The following is a 15,721-nucleotide window of genomic DNA, read 5'->3' as shown; positions in this document are numbered from 1 at the left end:
AGCTGGCAAAGGGAGCCCCAGCGTCCCGGAGCCCGGAGTGTAGCCGGCCTCGGAGCCTTTCCTGCCTGTGTGTGCCTCCAGAGGGGTCCTTCTTGGCCTGTTAGCGGCATCATCACATCTGTGCTGTCCGCAGCTGTCTGCAATATAAGAAAAGATGGTTTAATAAAAGAGATCGCTTTTCCTAAGAGAGCCCTGACTTGCCAAGAACAGGATAGCATAATCCCCCTTGAAGGCCGGGCCGCACAGACACCTTAAAATCCTAAGTGTCTAAAAACTTTATGTTCAAGAATCTTTTTCAACATTGGTTGGCCGAGGGAAGGGGAATTCTGTAGCTAAGGTGGGAAGGACATGTTTTTACCATGTGCTCTTTTTTACCGTTTGAATTTTGAATTTGAATGAACTCTTAAAATAAATTCATCTTGGGGTACCTGGCTGGCTAAGTCAGTAGAACAGGAGAGGCTTAATCTCTCAAGGTGGTGCGTTCAAGCCCCATGTTGGATATGGAGCCTACTTAAAAGACAGTAATAATAAAAAGGAAAAAAAGAGGAAAAGGAATTCATGTAAAAAAAGAAAAAATGACAAAAACAAAACCTTTAAGGTTGCACCACAGCACCAACTGGCATAAACAACATGAATCCAGATCCCTGTTTTTCTTTAAATTTTTTGTTTATTTTTTAATATGGAATATAGTCATATAGTTCAAAAAGTTTGAATATATAAAAACATCCTTTTTTTTTTTTCAGTGTGCTTCTGATTCTCATCCCCTTTTTGACGAATTCTTGCTCTCTCTCCCTATGGCTAATCAATTTTATTAGTTTGTAGTATATTCTTCTGGAACCTTTTATGCCTCTCTTCTCCACCACTACTGTGTTCCATGTCTCCATCCATTGACAGTTTTTTGGATATCCTTTCAGAAATGTTTTATGTGTAACTGGAATATATATGAATAGCTGCAAAAATTAGTTTTGGCTTTTCCAGAAATGGAATCTTAAACCAGCTAATTAGGAATCACGTGACTAGTACTAATCAATCTGCCCAAAAGACTCCCTGCTGTCACTTAAAGGAAAGAACCCTTGAAATAACCAACCCTCTTTCTTGCTTGGTCCCACCACCTTCTGCCTATAAGAGTGTTTTATTTTGCATAGTTCCTAGGAGCTCCTTTCTGTCTCCTACATTGGGTGCTGCCCAATTCATGAATCACTGAATAAAGCCAGAAAGATCTTTAAAGTACACTTAGATGAATTTTGTTTTTTAGTAGTGCTCTAAGATGATTTGTCTGAAATGGATGCATAGGATGGCTTGAAGTAGAGGAGAGCAATTAGCAGTTTTTGCTATAATCTCAAGTGAGGATATACGACCCTGATTAAAACGATGGCAGTGAGAATGGAAAGAGAGGGGTTAGAGAAAATTGGGTACATTGCATGGCAAAAGATATTTTGCAGATGTGGTTAGGGTTAAGGACCTCGGGATGAGAGAGTATCCTGGTTTGTCCAGATGAGCCCAGTGTAATTAATGAGTCCTTAAAAATAGAGATGTTTTCCTGGTTGTGGAGAGAGGGAGATGTAACTAGGGAAGAATGCAATCTTGCCATGCTGTTGGCTTTCAAGAGGAAAGAAGGGAGCCACAAGCCAAGGGATGGCCTCTAGAAGCTGGGAAAGGCAAGAAATAGGTCATTCCCTTGAGTCTCCAGAAAGGAAGACCGTTCATCTGGTGAAACTCATGTTAGACTTCTAACCTGCAGAACTGTAAGATAGTACAGTTGTTTAAAATGAGGCATAATTGACATACAACATTATGTTCGTTTCAATTGTCGAACATAATGATTTGATATCTGTATATATTGTAAAATGATTACCACAATAAATCTAGTTATCTGTCATCATACATAGTTACAGACTTCTTCTGTGTGATAAGGACTTTTAAGATTTACTCTCTTAGCAAACTTCAAATATGAATTATGCCATTCCCATGACTAACTTATTTTATTTTGTTTTAAGATTTTATTCATTCATTTGAGAGAGAGAGAACATGATTCCAAGAGAGCCTGAGCCAGAGGGAGGAGCCCAGGAAGAGGGAGAAGCAAACTCTGCTGAGCACAGCCCCACAGAGCACAACGAGAGCCAACTGAGCCACCCAGGTGCCCAATGACCTGTTTACTTTATATGGAAGTTTATATCCTTTGACCCCTTTACCCATTTCACCCACTCCCCACCCCCACCTCTGGCAACCACCAATCTGTTCTCTGTATTTTTGAGCTTGGGTTGTTGTTGTGGTTTTTAGATTCCACATATAAGTGAGAAGATACCATTTGTGTTGTTTTAGGCCATTAAGTTTATGATAATTTGTTATAGCAGCAATAGAAAACCAATATATGGGGTAAATGACTGTGTGCATTAGAAGGTATTTCTGTTTGCCAAAAAGTCCTCTGTCCTCCATATAAATCAGGTTCAGTAGTGACTCCAGATGTCTTCCCATGTTCACGCACTGCCTAAAATGCTCTCTCCATTCTCTTTTATTTATTTATTTAAGATTTTTAATTTTTAAGTAACTTCTACACCCATGGGGCTTGAACTCACTACTGCGAGATCAAGAGTCACACGGCCTATTGACTAAGCCAGCCAGGCGCCCCTCCATTCCCTTTTATTTAAATATTCTCTGTCATTGAGGTTCAGCTGGAGAACTATTTCTTCCAAATTACTCTAATCCCCTTTTTTCCAAGTATTGTCTGCACTTAATCATGGCTTTCCTCCCTTCTTTTTCAATTGTTTAAAGTCTCTAATGTCTTGCTTCCCATAATTAGATTTTAGGCTATTGGAGGACCAGGACCATATTTTACATGTTTTGTGTCCTTCTTGAGAAAAATACATATACTTGTGATCAGACCATAATGAATAGTTTGTTAGAAAATTTTTTTATAAGATTTATTTTAGAGAGAGAGAGAGGAAGGGAGAAGCAGAGGGAGAGGGAGAGAGAATCTTAAGCAGACTCCATGCCCTGTGGGGAGCCCCCACATCGGCGGGGCTTGATCTCACCACCCCAAGATTACAACTGCAGCCAAAAACCAAGAGTCAGACACTCAAGTGACTGTGCCATCCAGGTGCTCCGTTAGGAAAAAAAAATTTTTTTAAAAAATATTTTATTTATTTATTTGACAGAGAGAGAGGTCACAAGTAGGCAGAGAGGCAGGCAGAGAGAGGGAGAAACAGGCTCCCCGCTGAGCAGAGAGCCCGATGCAGGGCTCGATCGCAGGACCCTGAGATCATGACTGAGCCGAAGGCAGAGGCTTAAACCACTGAGCCACCCAGGCGCCCCCCCGTCAGAAAAATTTTAAAGGCAAATTATTGTCAATCGAAAAAGAATCATTGAATTCTAAATTATAAAGCAATTCAGTGAGGAAACAATTCAGTTGTCAAGTAGCTTTTACCAAGAATATACCCATTGCATAAAGGCCTACCTGTGCATGTTTTATAGCAAAGTGGCAAGTTGCTGTAAGAGAAATGGATGAGCTCTCTGCAGTTGCAAATGATTTATATCTACTTCACTACAGATGAATAGCGACATAGTAACTTTCCCACTAGCCGGGAAAGAGATCAGCCTGCCCTGTGGAGCAGAATGGACAGTGTATGGTTAGTGATTGAGAAGAACTTGACACTGTAGGACAAACGCTAGGTGTGCTGCACTCACACCGCTTAGCCAGTCCTCTGTTCACACCTTCATTCAACTTAATTCTGCTTCTTGGAACCGGAAAATTCAACCTTTAATAAGTTGCTGCAATTGACATCCTACTCAGTATTATGGGTATCGGAAAATGATCCCAAACCTGAAGTTTTGCCACAAAATAGGCATACATCTAGCATCAGCCAAATGATCAAGAGGGTTCTTGAGCCTCTTAATTGAGGAAAGCAGGGTGAGTCATGAAGGAGGGGTGAGACAAGGTGTGAGATTATCTGATGTTCTTATAATATTGTTGATATCCTGATGCACTCATTTGCCAATCCCTGAACCAGTTTATTCATAAGAGGACATTCATTATCATAATCCTTTGGATTCTGAGGATTTGGGTAATTATCAGTTCCATTTGCATGTTCTTTTTAACTGTGTGATTAAGCTCCAAGGACAGGATAATTTGAAGCAAGGTCTGAAATTGAGCAGAAGAGCTTTATCTCCACATGCAACATTTGGATAAGGAGGGAAGAGAACGTAGAGGGTGTGCTACTAAGCAATAGTGAGTCCCCTGATGGAAGGTCAGGGGCGTGGTTTGGTGAGTCAGTCGATCCCTTACCAACAGCCATGGCTCTCTCATTCCGCTGCCTTTTTCTCTTTGTCTGGTGGGCACCTAAACAGTTCAACTCAGACGGAGTCCTCAGAAAGAAAAAATTCATCTTCCTGCTTTCCCCCCCAATTTTATTTTATTTTATTATTAACATATAATGTATTATTTGTTTCAGGGATACAGGTCTGTGATTCATCAGTTTCACACAACACCCAGCACTCACCATAGCACATACCCTCCCCAGTGTCCATCACCCCACCACCCCATCCCTCCCACCCCTATCCCCTCCAGCAACCCTCAGTTTCTTTCCTGAGACTAAGAGTCTCTTAAAGTTTGTCTCCCTCTATGGTTTTGTCTTGTTTCATTTTTCACTTCCTTCTCCTATGATCCTTGTTTTTTTTTTTTTTTTTTTTTTTCATTTATTTATTTATTTGACAGAGAGAGAGAGATCACAAGTAGGCAGAGAGGCAGGCAGAGAGAGGGGAAGGAAGCAGGCTCCCTGCTGAGCAGAGAGCCCGATGCGGGGCTAGATCCCAGGACCCTGAGATCATGACCTGAGCCGAAGGCAGCGGCTTAACCACTGAGCCACCCAGGCGCCCCTGATCCTTGTTTTTTAAATTTTACATATCAGTGAGATCATATGATAATTGTCTTTCTCTGATTGACTTATGTCGCTTAGTATAATACCCTGTAGTTCCATCCACATCATTGCCAATGGCAAGGTTTCAATTTTTTGATGGCTGAATAATATTCCATTGCATGTATATATCACCTCTTCTTTATCCATTCATCTGTCGATGGACATCTGGGCTCTTTCCACAGTTTGGCTATTGTGGACATTGCTGCTATAAACATTGGGGTGCACGTGCTCCTTCGGATCACTACATTTGTATCTTTAGGGTAAATACCCAATAGTGCAATTGCTGGGTCCTAGGGTAGCTCTATTTTCAACTTTTTGAGGAATCTCCATGCTGTTTTCCAGAGTGGCTGCACCAGCTTGCACTCCCACCAGCCGTGTAGGAGGGTTCCCCTTTCTCTGCATCCTCACCATCATCTATTGTTTCCTGACTTGTTAATTTTAGTCATTCTGAGTGGTGTGAGGTGGTATCTCACTGTGGTTTTGATTTGTATTTCCTGGATGCTGAGTGATTAGTAACGAGGCTACTTATTTAGGTGCCCCTGAATAAGTCTTCCATGCATCTTTGCTGCTTGTCTGCTAGCTATCGGCCTACTGTTCATGATACATTGGGCATATTGCTGGGCATCTTGGTTCAAGTGATGAGAAATACTTTTTTTTTAAGTTTTTTTTTTAATATTTTATTTATTTGACAGAGAGAAATCACAACTAGGCAGAGAGGCAGGCAGAGAGAGAGGAAAGAAAGCAGGCTCCCTGCAGAGCAGAGAACCTGATGTGGGGCTCGATCCCAGGACCCTGAGATCATGACCTGAGCCAAAGGCAGAGGCTTTAACCCACTGAGCCACCCAGGCGCCCCTTTTTTTAAGATTTTATTTATTTATTTGACAGACAGAGATCACAAGTAGGCAAAGAGGCAGGCAGAGAGAGAGAGGAGGAAGTAGGCTCCCTGCCCAGCAGAGACCCTGATGCGGGACTCGATCCCAGGACCCTGAGATCATGACTTGAGCCGAAGGCAGAGGCTTAACCCACTGAGCCACCCAGGTGCCCGAGAAATAGTTTTTATCCATTAAATGCTAACACATCCAGGTTGTTTCCAATGAAAGCCTAATACCAGACTTTAGCAAGAGCTCCTGCTTGTTTTGATAAGTTTATAGTTAAAACAGTTCAGGAGCCTAAGCATAAAGTTGGTATTTTTATTTAAGTAGAAGTCTGGACTGAGCTCTGCCATCAGAGCCCCCCAGCTTGGTTTGGGTGTAGTGCTGAAGCCCCACCCCAAAGTATATCCTAACAGGTGAATGGGTCACCTTCTCAGTCTGGTCCTGTGTTTTGTGTTTGTCAAGTGTCTCATCAGCAGTCACTGACTCCTTCCTCTGTCTTCTCACAGCCCTTTGTCTGTTTTTTTTTCCTGTGTCTTTCCTTCTGTTTCTGGGTTGTCATTGTTTAAATGGATGCCTCCATCTCTACTAAGATTAAGTCCTTGACAGTAGGTAAGTTGTTAACTCACATTTAAATTTCCCTCAGAACATAGCAAAGATCGGGGCACCTGGAAGGCTCTGTTGATGGAGTGTGCAACTCTTGATCTCAGAGTTCTAAGTTCAGATCCCATGTTGAACGAAGAGTTTACTTAAAAAAACAAAGAAAAGAAAAAGAATAGTAGGGATGCGTGGGTGGTTCAGTTGGTTAAGCAGCCGCCCTCAGCTCAGGTCATGATACCAGTCTCCTGGGATCGAGCCCTGCATTGGGCTTCTTGCTCAGTGGGGAGTCTGCTTGTCTCTCTCTCTCTCTCTATCTGCCCATTCCCCTGCTCATGCTCTCTCTCACTCACATTCTCTGTCTTTCAACTAAATAAATAAATACATAAAATCTTTTTTTTAAAAAGGACATAGCGAAGGTCTGTGTATGTAGTAAACAGACAATAAACCTTTGCTGAGTATCTTTTGAGTGAATAATGCTAACTGAATTAAGTGTTAACTTTTCAGATTTCTATAGGTTCTGCTACTATAGGTTCTCCCTTTTTTCTTTCATTTATTCTTTAAAGTATTATTAATGTAAGTTAATTTTAAAGCCTGGGAACCCTACACATTCCCCCAAAAGGGAAATTACCCATTACCTCTCAACCATATATAACAGCCTTATATATTACAGTGTTTATCTATCCCAGCTATTTTCTATCCACACATTCGATATATAGAAATGAGATATAGTGTTTTGCAATCTGATTTTTCACACTAAAAATATGCAATCTATATGCATTTAAATATAACCAATGGGTGCCTGGCTGGCTAAGTCAGTGGAGTGTGTGACTCTTAATCTCAGGGTCATGAGTTTGAGCCCCACATTGGGTGTAGAGCCCACTTAAGAAAAAAATAAATACAGGGGCGCCTGGGTGGCTCAGAGGGTTAAAGCCTCTGCCTTCGGCTCAGGTCATGATCCCAGGGTCCTGGGATCGAGCCCCGCGTCGGGCTCTCTGCTTGGCTGGGAGCCTGCTTCCTCCTCTCTCTCTCTCTGCCTGCCTCTCTGCCTACTTGTAATCTCTATCTGTCAAATAAATAAATCTTTAAAAAAAAAAAAAAAGAAAAGAAAAAAATAAATACATAATCAATATATCCCTATATTACTATCTTGACATCTGCAGAGCATTTCACTGTATGAATATATTTTATAGTTCTATATTTATATCCCTTTCTAATTTTTGTCTTTTCAAAACCAGCTAAGATCTTGTTTCTTGGCCTCAGCTCTCTTGTTAGCTTGAGGTCCACTCCTCAGAGAAACCCACAGTGTCCTGTGTGGTTACAGCAACTTTTAACTCCATCATGACCCAGAAGAGTTACCTGGTGGTTGGTTGCATAAAATCTTTTTTTGTATCCTTAACCAAATTGTGTGGAATACAGTAAGGAATACTCTATTAATTCACTAACTCTACTTCATTCTTTTGATAAGGAAAATGTATCTGGGAATAAATGAGTCTTAAAAATGGCCATTCACTGGGGTGCGTGGGTGGCTCAGATGTTCAAACACCCAGTTCTTGATTTTAGGTTCAGGTCATGATCTCAGGGTTGTGAGATCGAGCCCCGGTCAGTCTCTATGCTGAGCGTAGAGTCTGTTTGAGATTCTCTCCCCCTCTCTCTGCCCCTTCCCTCACTCTCTTTCTTTAATGAAGATAAGTACATAGAATCTTTAAAACAAATGATCATTCACATCCCATGATACTTAGTATCTGAATAGGATTCGTTGTCTGTAGAAGTCTCTGACTAATATCAAATTCTGGGTCATATAAAGAAAGCCTGAAGTAACTGAAATCAGTCACAATGAGTAAAACAAAAAATGAATGTGGGGATTCATTCAAATACTTGAATGTGTTTTTAAAGATTTATTTATTTATTTTTGTAGGGGAGGGGCAAAGGGAGAGGGGAGAGAATCCCAAGCAGACTCCCCACTGAGTGAAGAACCTGTTGTGTGGGATGGATCCCATGACCCTGATCATGATCTGAGCCAAAATCAAGAGTCCAACACCCAACTAACTGAGTCACCAAAGTACCTCCAAATTCTCAAAAATGTTAGTGGTTTCATACTAGTTTCTTTCCTTTTCCCCCCCTCTTTGAAAATGATCACCAGTTAATCTGTATCATATTTTACATAAATAAAACCCACACTAAGAGCTTCTTTTTTAGTCATCGGCTGATTAGAACAAGTTCTGCTGGGCGTACCTGGCTGGCTTAGTCAAAAGAGCATGTGTCTCTTGATCTCAGAGTCATGAGCTGGAGCCCCATGTTGGGTGTAGAGATTACTTAAATAAATCTTTAAAAAACAAAACAAAACAAAAAACTCTGCTGGTTTTCCTCACTCCATGTAAGCAGGCAGGCCAGGGTGGCGTTGGTGATAGTTATTGGCTAGTGCTTACCTGCACTGGGTTACCCTATTATAGGAAAGCCTCCTGCTCTACAGAGACAATTTAGGGTGAGGAACTGGGGACTGTGGCAATGATGAGCTGAGAAAGACACTGTTGTGCCTGAGTTTTCGTGTCTGAGAGACCACCAAGGAGCCAAGCACCAATGCAGTCACATGAGGGTTTATTCAGCAAGCTTAAGCTTGGGCCCAAGTATACCTGACACAGCGGAGAAGGGACTTGGACCCAGAACCAGACTGCAGTCAGAGTTTTTAAAGACAGAGTAGAGGTGTACAGAGTAGGGGTGGACTCGGCAGTAGGTGATTGGGCCACCACCCCCAGCCCTATGTTCTTGTGATATATTACAGTGTTAAGCTATCCTATTTCTGACATGTTTTATTACTTCGTTAGGCTGTCCTACTCCTAAATGGTTTTTGGCATAGCGTTTTGTTTTTAAAACCTTTGGTCAGTCTTTCTGGAACCAGGGGTCATTTACTGGTCACAGAGACCTAAGATGGCTGCTGGGGCCAATATGGCTGCACTTATGTCAAGGCTAGCCTTGAGGTGGGTACAGCCTTGTTTTTCTTGGTCTCCACAACACATCACAGTCTCTTCCTATCCATTCACCTAACAGCCCCGTGTTGCACTAAACCAAATAAAAGAAATAAACAAAGATAAAAGTAATTGAGAATATTAGGGAAATGACACAAAGTGGTTAATAAGCCTATAGAGATCATTGACTTGTACCTTATGAGTTAAATTCTATAGGCACATCATGTATTAAAGAAAAGGTACTGGGTCTCTGAATACCATGTGTCTCTGACATTTTACAGACCTTGGTATCAGATATGAGTACCTAGTCAATCCAGCACTGTATGCTGACACTGTAATTAAGACTAAGTAAAAAGTCTTCTAATAAGTGTGTCATAGAAAACGCTATTATTCATCTACCTACAATGGAATTAGAATTCTGGAACTATGTTGCCAATTTCTTTGCCATTAGAGAGGACTGAATTGTACAAAATACATTGTTATTTTTGACTCAGGTCTAAGATTTTTCTTGGTAAATGAATAGTCTTTATGTAATTACTATTATTATTATTATTTAAAGATTTTATTTATTTATTTATTTGACAAAGAGAGAGACAGCAAGAGAGGGAACATAAGTAGGGGGAGTGGGAGAGAGAGAAGTAGGCTTCCCATCAAGCAAGGAGCCCAATGTGGGGCTCAATCCTAGGACCCTGGGATCCTGACTTGAGCCGAAGGCAGACGCTTGATGACTGAGCCACATAGGTGCCCCTTTATGTAATTATTAATCTGATATCTGGTGTTTTATAACAGTAAAAAAAAATAAAGTGTTCATAAGAATATCAAATATGTGTTGCTGAAGGAAGCCCATAAAGTGAAATGTTGTCATTTCTTTGTTTCTTGCTGAAGACCCATCCCAATTCCTATACTAAGTGTGCTGCTGATTAATTTTCAAACAGTGTAGGGTAATTGAATTTATTTACATATTTTTCAAAACTTCCTGGAACCTAGAAACATTCTGCGAGTAGCAGGAATCATTATTTTGTTTGAGGATTATCTGTGTTGGAAGAAGTTGTTGGTGTATTAGCTCTGGGTTGGAATCACACACATTCTGTCACTTACTTGCTAAATGACCTGAGGCAGGTTACTTAACCTCTCCACGCCTAGTTTCCTACAGTGTAAAATGGGGATAATAATACTATTGGTCTTGAAGGACTTTTAACTTTTTTTTCTTTGAAATAAGTGTAGATTTATAAGAAGTTGTAAGAATAGTACAGTGAGGTCCCCTGTATCCATCACCTGGCTTACCCCAATGGGAGAATCTTATTTATAGTGCATGATCAAAACCAGGAAATTAATGGGCAAGTACAACTAACTAGGCTATAGCTCTTAGCAAATTTTGCCAGTTTTTGCATACACTCATTTTTTGTATTGTATTGTTTTTGTTTTCTTCTCTTAAGTAAGCTCTATACCCAATGTGGGGCTGGAACTTACAACTCTAAGACTAGCAGTCACATGCTCTACCAACTGAACCAGCCAGGCACCCCTTTTATGCTTTTTTTTTTTTTTTGGTAGAGTTCTGTGTGTAATTCTGAGGTACCTTATCACATATAAGCATCACTACCATCAAGATACAAATATGTGGATTAAATGCAAGTAAGCATTTAAAGTGCATAGCACAAGAGGTAGCATATAGAAAGAACTAAGTAAATGTTACATATCATGATTATTAGGTGAAATTAGATGAGCTCGCTTATTCGGTGCTTTCCTAATTTCCTTTGTTCCTTCGTTGGTTGACAGAAATAGTGGTGTTTTTTTTTTTAAGATTTTATTTATTTATTTGACAGACAAAGATCACAAGTAGGTAGAGAGGCAGGCAGGGGGGGGGGGGGGGAAGCAGGCTCCCTGCCAAGCAAAGAGCCCGATGCGGGGCTCGATCTCAGGACCCTGAGATCATGACCTGAGCTGAAGGCAGAGGCTTTAACCACTGAGCCACCCAGGTGCCCCAGAAATAGTGTTTTAGAAGCTAGAAGCAAAGCACTTTGTATTGGTCAGGTTTCCACTATTTCCCTATGTTTTATGGTGCTTCAACATCCTAGGGTCTTACAGACAAAGGGAGTGGCTGCTCCTCCAGGATTAGCTGATTCCTAGAGATGGCCAACAGCTTGCCCGGGGAATTGCCTTTGACATGCAAACCAAACCCCCATATGTCTCCTTATATCAGACTCCCAGAGTTATTGGCCCCCAACTCCCTCTACCTGCATCTTGGCTGTAGATTTCCACTTCTTGTTGCATTTGGAGTTGAGTTTGATCTCTTTCTCCTGTTGCCATAGTCTTGACATCTATACCTGAACAACGGTCCTGAATAAATTCTTCCTTACCAGTGGCAGAATACTTTTTCTCCTTTATGAACTCCGGGCCCAGTCTATACCAGACAACACCGATGTGCATTTCCCAGCATTCAGGGAGCCTTCTAGGAGTCTTCTTGATTGCCTGGGGTGAATGGTGAGGGGGCCTAATTAAAGGGTATACCATTTCTTCCAGTATTTCTTTGCCATTCCTTATTTGAAGAACAAAGAGAAATCACATTTTTAGATGCAGAAAAATTGGTATGTAGAAAAACTTCATCAAAGGGTTAAAATAAGATAATCACAATATCCCAGTAATCATTCCATTTATGCAATAAAGTTAACTTAAATGAGGATTCTAAGATGGGGATATACTTCTCGGATAAATGACCTTGCTCCCAGAGCCCATGTGTTTTTCCAATGGCAGCATTTATCACATTGTGTCCCCATAATCTCTTTCTGAGGCTTGGCTCCTCCACGGCAGGGATGAGGCAGGTCAGGGTAGGGAGGTGCCCACGGGATCTGGACAATCAGAAGCTCCAGTCAATATTTTATCTCCTGGGATATACCACACCTGCCAGAAGTTAATTCTTGTGCGTGGAATCTTTGGGAAATACCAATGCTTTACTGCCACCTGCTGGTCAAAATGTGTTTTGTCATATTTCTTCATTTCACTTTCTTGGTCTTGGTCAAAAGGATTTGAGAGAAATTAAGTCCCTGTCAGATCAGCAATCCCACATCGCCAGTAGCAACCAACATAGATAGAGAAGTATCTAACTCATAAGAAACTTTCCAAGGATGTGCATGCATGTATATGTCTGTTTATATCACACACAAATGAACACTGTTCTGAATCTGTAAGGGTCTAAAACCAGATAACTGAAACTTGTATTTCTACAGGTTTTTGAAAAGTAGTTCATAAAATGCTTTCACATTTGATCATTCTATTAATTTGAGAGGCAAGTAGGGATGATTAATAAAATTTTATATATATATATATTTATTTATTTTTAGAGCGAGGGTAGGGAGGGGCAGAGAGAGAAGCAGAGAGAATCTTAAGCAGGCTTCATGCTCAGCATAGAGCCAATGTGGGGCTCAATTTCATGACCCTGAGATCATGACCTGGGCAGAAATCAAGAGTTATATGCTCATGCCACCCACATGCCCCAAGAAAATGATTTTATAGCAATTTCTTAAAAAGACAGGGAATTATCAATGAGCCCTTAAACTTCCTCACAGGTGTTTTGTCCTACTAATCTTCGTTTTTAAAATTTAAAATCAATTAATTAACATATAGTGTATTGTTCGTTTCAGAGGTAGAATTTAGTGATTCATCAGTTGCATATAATACCAAGTACTCATTCCATCAGGTTCCCTCCTTAATGCCGATCACCCAGTTACCCTATCCTCCCAACCACCTCCACTCCAGCAACCCTCAGTTTGTTTCCTAGAGTTGAGAGTCTCTTACGGCTTGTCTCCTTCTCTGTTTTCATCTTATTTTATTTTTCCTTCCCTTCCCCTATGTTCGTCTGGTTTGTTTCTTAAATTCCACATACAAGTGAAATCATATGATATTTCTCTTTCTCTGACTGACTTATTCCTCTTAGCATAATACCTTCTAGTTCCATCCACGTCATTGGAAATGGCAAGATTTCATTCTTTTTCATGGCTGAGTAATATTAAATTGTATATATACATCACCTCTTCCTCATCCATTCACCTGTGGATGGGCATCCGGGCTCTTTCCACATCTTGGCTCTTTTGGACATTGCTGCTATAAACATTGGGGTGCATGTGCCCTTTTGAATTATGATTTTTGTATCCTTTGAATAAATAACTAGTAGAGCAATTGCTGGGTCATAGGGTAATTATATTTTTAATTTTTTGAGGAACCTCCATACTATTTCCCAGAGTGGCTGCACCAGTTTGCATTCCCACTGACAGTGTAAGAGGGTTCCCCTTTTTCCACATCCTTGTGAACATCTGTTGTTTCTGGAGTTGTTAATTTTAGCCATTGTGACTGTGTGAGGAGATACCTCATTGTGGTTTTGATGTGTTTCCCTGATGACAGTGACGCTGAACATTTTTTCATGTGTCTGTTGGACACTTGTATGTATTTTTGGAGAAATGCCGGTTCATGTCTTCTGCCCATTTTCTTGACTGGATTTTTTGTTCTTTGGGTGTTCAATTTGATAAATTCTTTATAGATTTTTGATATTAGCTCCTTATCTGATAAGATATTTGCAAATATCTTCTCCCATTCTTTCAGCTGTCTTTAGTTTTGTTAACTGTTTCCTTTACTGTGCAAAATCTTTTGATCTTGATGAAGTCCCAGTAGTTCATTTTTGCTTTTCTTTTCCTTGCCTTTGAAGATGTGTCTTGGAAGAAGTTGCTGCGGCTGAGGCCAAAGAGTTTGCTGCCTGTGTTCTCTAGGTTTTTGATGGGTTCCTGTCTCACACACAGGTCTTTCACCCATTTTGAGTTTATTTTTTTGTGTGGTGTCTTTTTTCCTTTGGATATTTCTTCCTACTTTGTCAAAAATTAGTTGACCATGGAGTTGAGAGTCCATTTGTGGGTTCCCTTTTCTGTTCCATGGATCTCTGTGTCTGTTTTTGGGTCAGTAAGATACTGTCTTGATGATTACAGCTTTGTAATATATCTTGAGGTCCGGAATTGTGATGCCATCAGCTTTGGTTTTCTTTTCCAACATTCTTTTGGCTATTCTAATAATTTTTTAAAGTTTTTTTTTTTAATTTTTAAGTAATTTCTACGCCCAACATGGGGTTCAGACTTACAATCTTGAGATCAAGAGTCATGTGTTCTCCCAACTGAGCCAGCCACTTGCTCCTGTCCTATTGACTTTCTTTAACTTTTCTAGAATGATCCCATATTTAATAAGCAATAAATATATATGTATATGTGTGTGTGTGTGTGTGTGTGTGTGTGTGTGTATACAAACACACATTAATACCTTGTGTATCATATTCAGTTTGTGGCTCAAGATAATGGTGGTGATGATGCTAAGGTACAGAGAACTGATGGCATATGGCTAAGAGCACTGCTCCCTGAAATCAGAATCTGAATGCCAGCTCTGACTCTTATTGGCTGGGTTATTTTAATGAAGTTACCTAATCTCTAATTGGGCTGCAGTTTCTTCCTCTGTAAATGGAGGTACCTATCCCACAGGATTGTGGGATAATAATAATAATAGTACTTATTCTACAAGATTGTGATGAGAAACGAGTTAATACCTACACGTTGCTTAATGCATACATACATACATAATATATACATATACATAATACATATACACAATACATATACATGATAGTATGTAAATGAGTTATTTTTGTAAAATAATTGGACAATGCCTGGTCCAACACAGCAAGCACTATATAAACATTTATTAAAGAAAACAATCATGATAATAATTAATATTACTATGTGCCGGGTTCCAAAGTTAGCACTTTACCTGCATTATTGCTTTTCATCCTCCCACCATCCTCCGTGAAGGGTATTACTTAATCTCTGTTTTACTTATGGGGAAACTGAACCATGAGTATGCTTAAGTAACTGGCCCAAAGTCTCAGTGAATATGTAGCAGAGCTGAAATTCAGTTAACATGTCTCTGTCTAGAAGTTACTTTACAGAGAGCCTGGGTGGTTCGGTAGGTTAAGCATCTGACGTCAGCTCAGGTCGTGATCTCAGGGCTCCACACCTGGACTGAGTTGGACCGCATCAGGCTCAGCACTCAGCAGGGAGTCTTGTTTCTCCTTCTCACCCCTGCCCCGCCCCCCACCCCCACTCATGTGTGCCGTCTCTCTCAAATAAATAAATAGATAAAATCTTTTTAAAAAGTCACTTTACTAACCCACACCTGTCCCTGTTGCTTTATACCATGTCACTAATTTATCAAGTTAATTCTACATTGTCATGTCCTCTGTAACCCTAATGATCTGCATAAACTCCCAATTTTGTTTTTGTTTTTTAGGTTTTTGGCATATATTCAGATGAAACTTAATTTGTTTACAACTATGTCATATGAAGAT

The sequence above is a fragment of the Meles meles genome, chromosome 3 (genome assembly GCF_922984935.1).
Source record: "Meles meles chromosome 3, mMelMel3.1 paternal haplotype, whole genome shotgun sequence".
NCBI classification, from domain to species: Eukaryota; Metazoa; Chordata; class Mammalia; order Carnivora; family Mustelidae; genus Meles; species Meles meles.
This window is presented reverse-complemented; position numbering follows the sequence as displayed.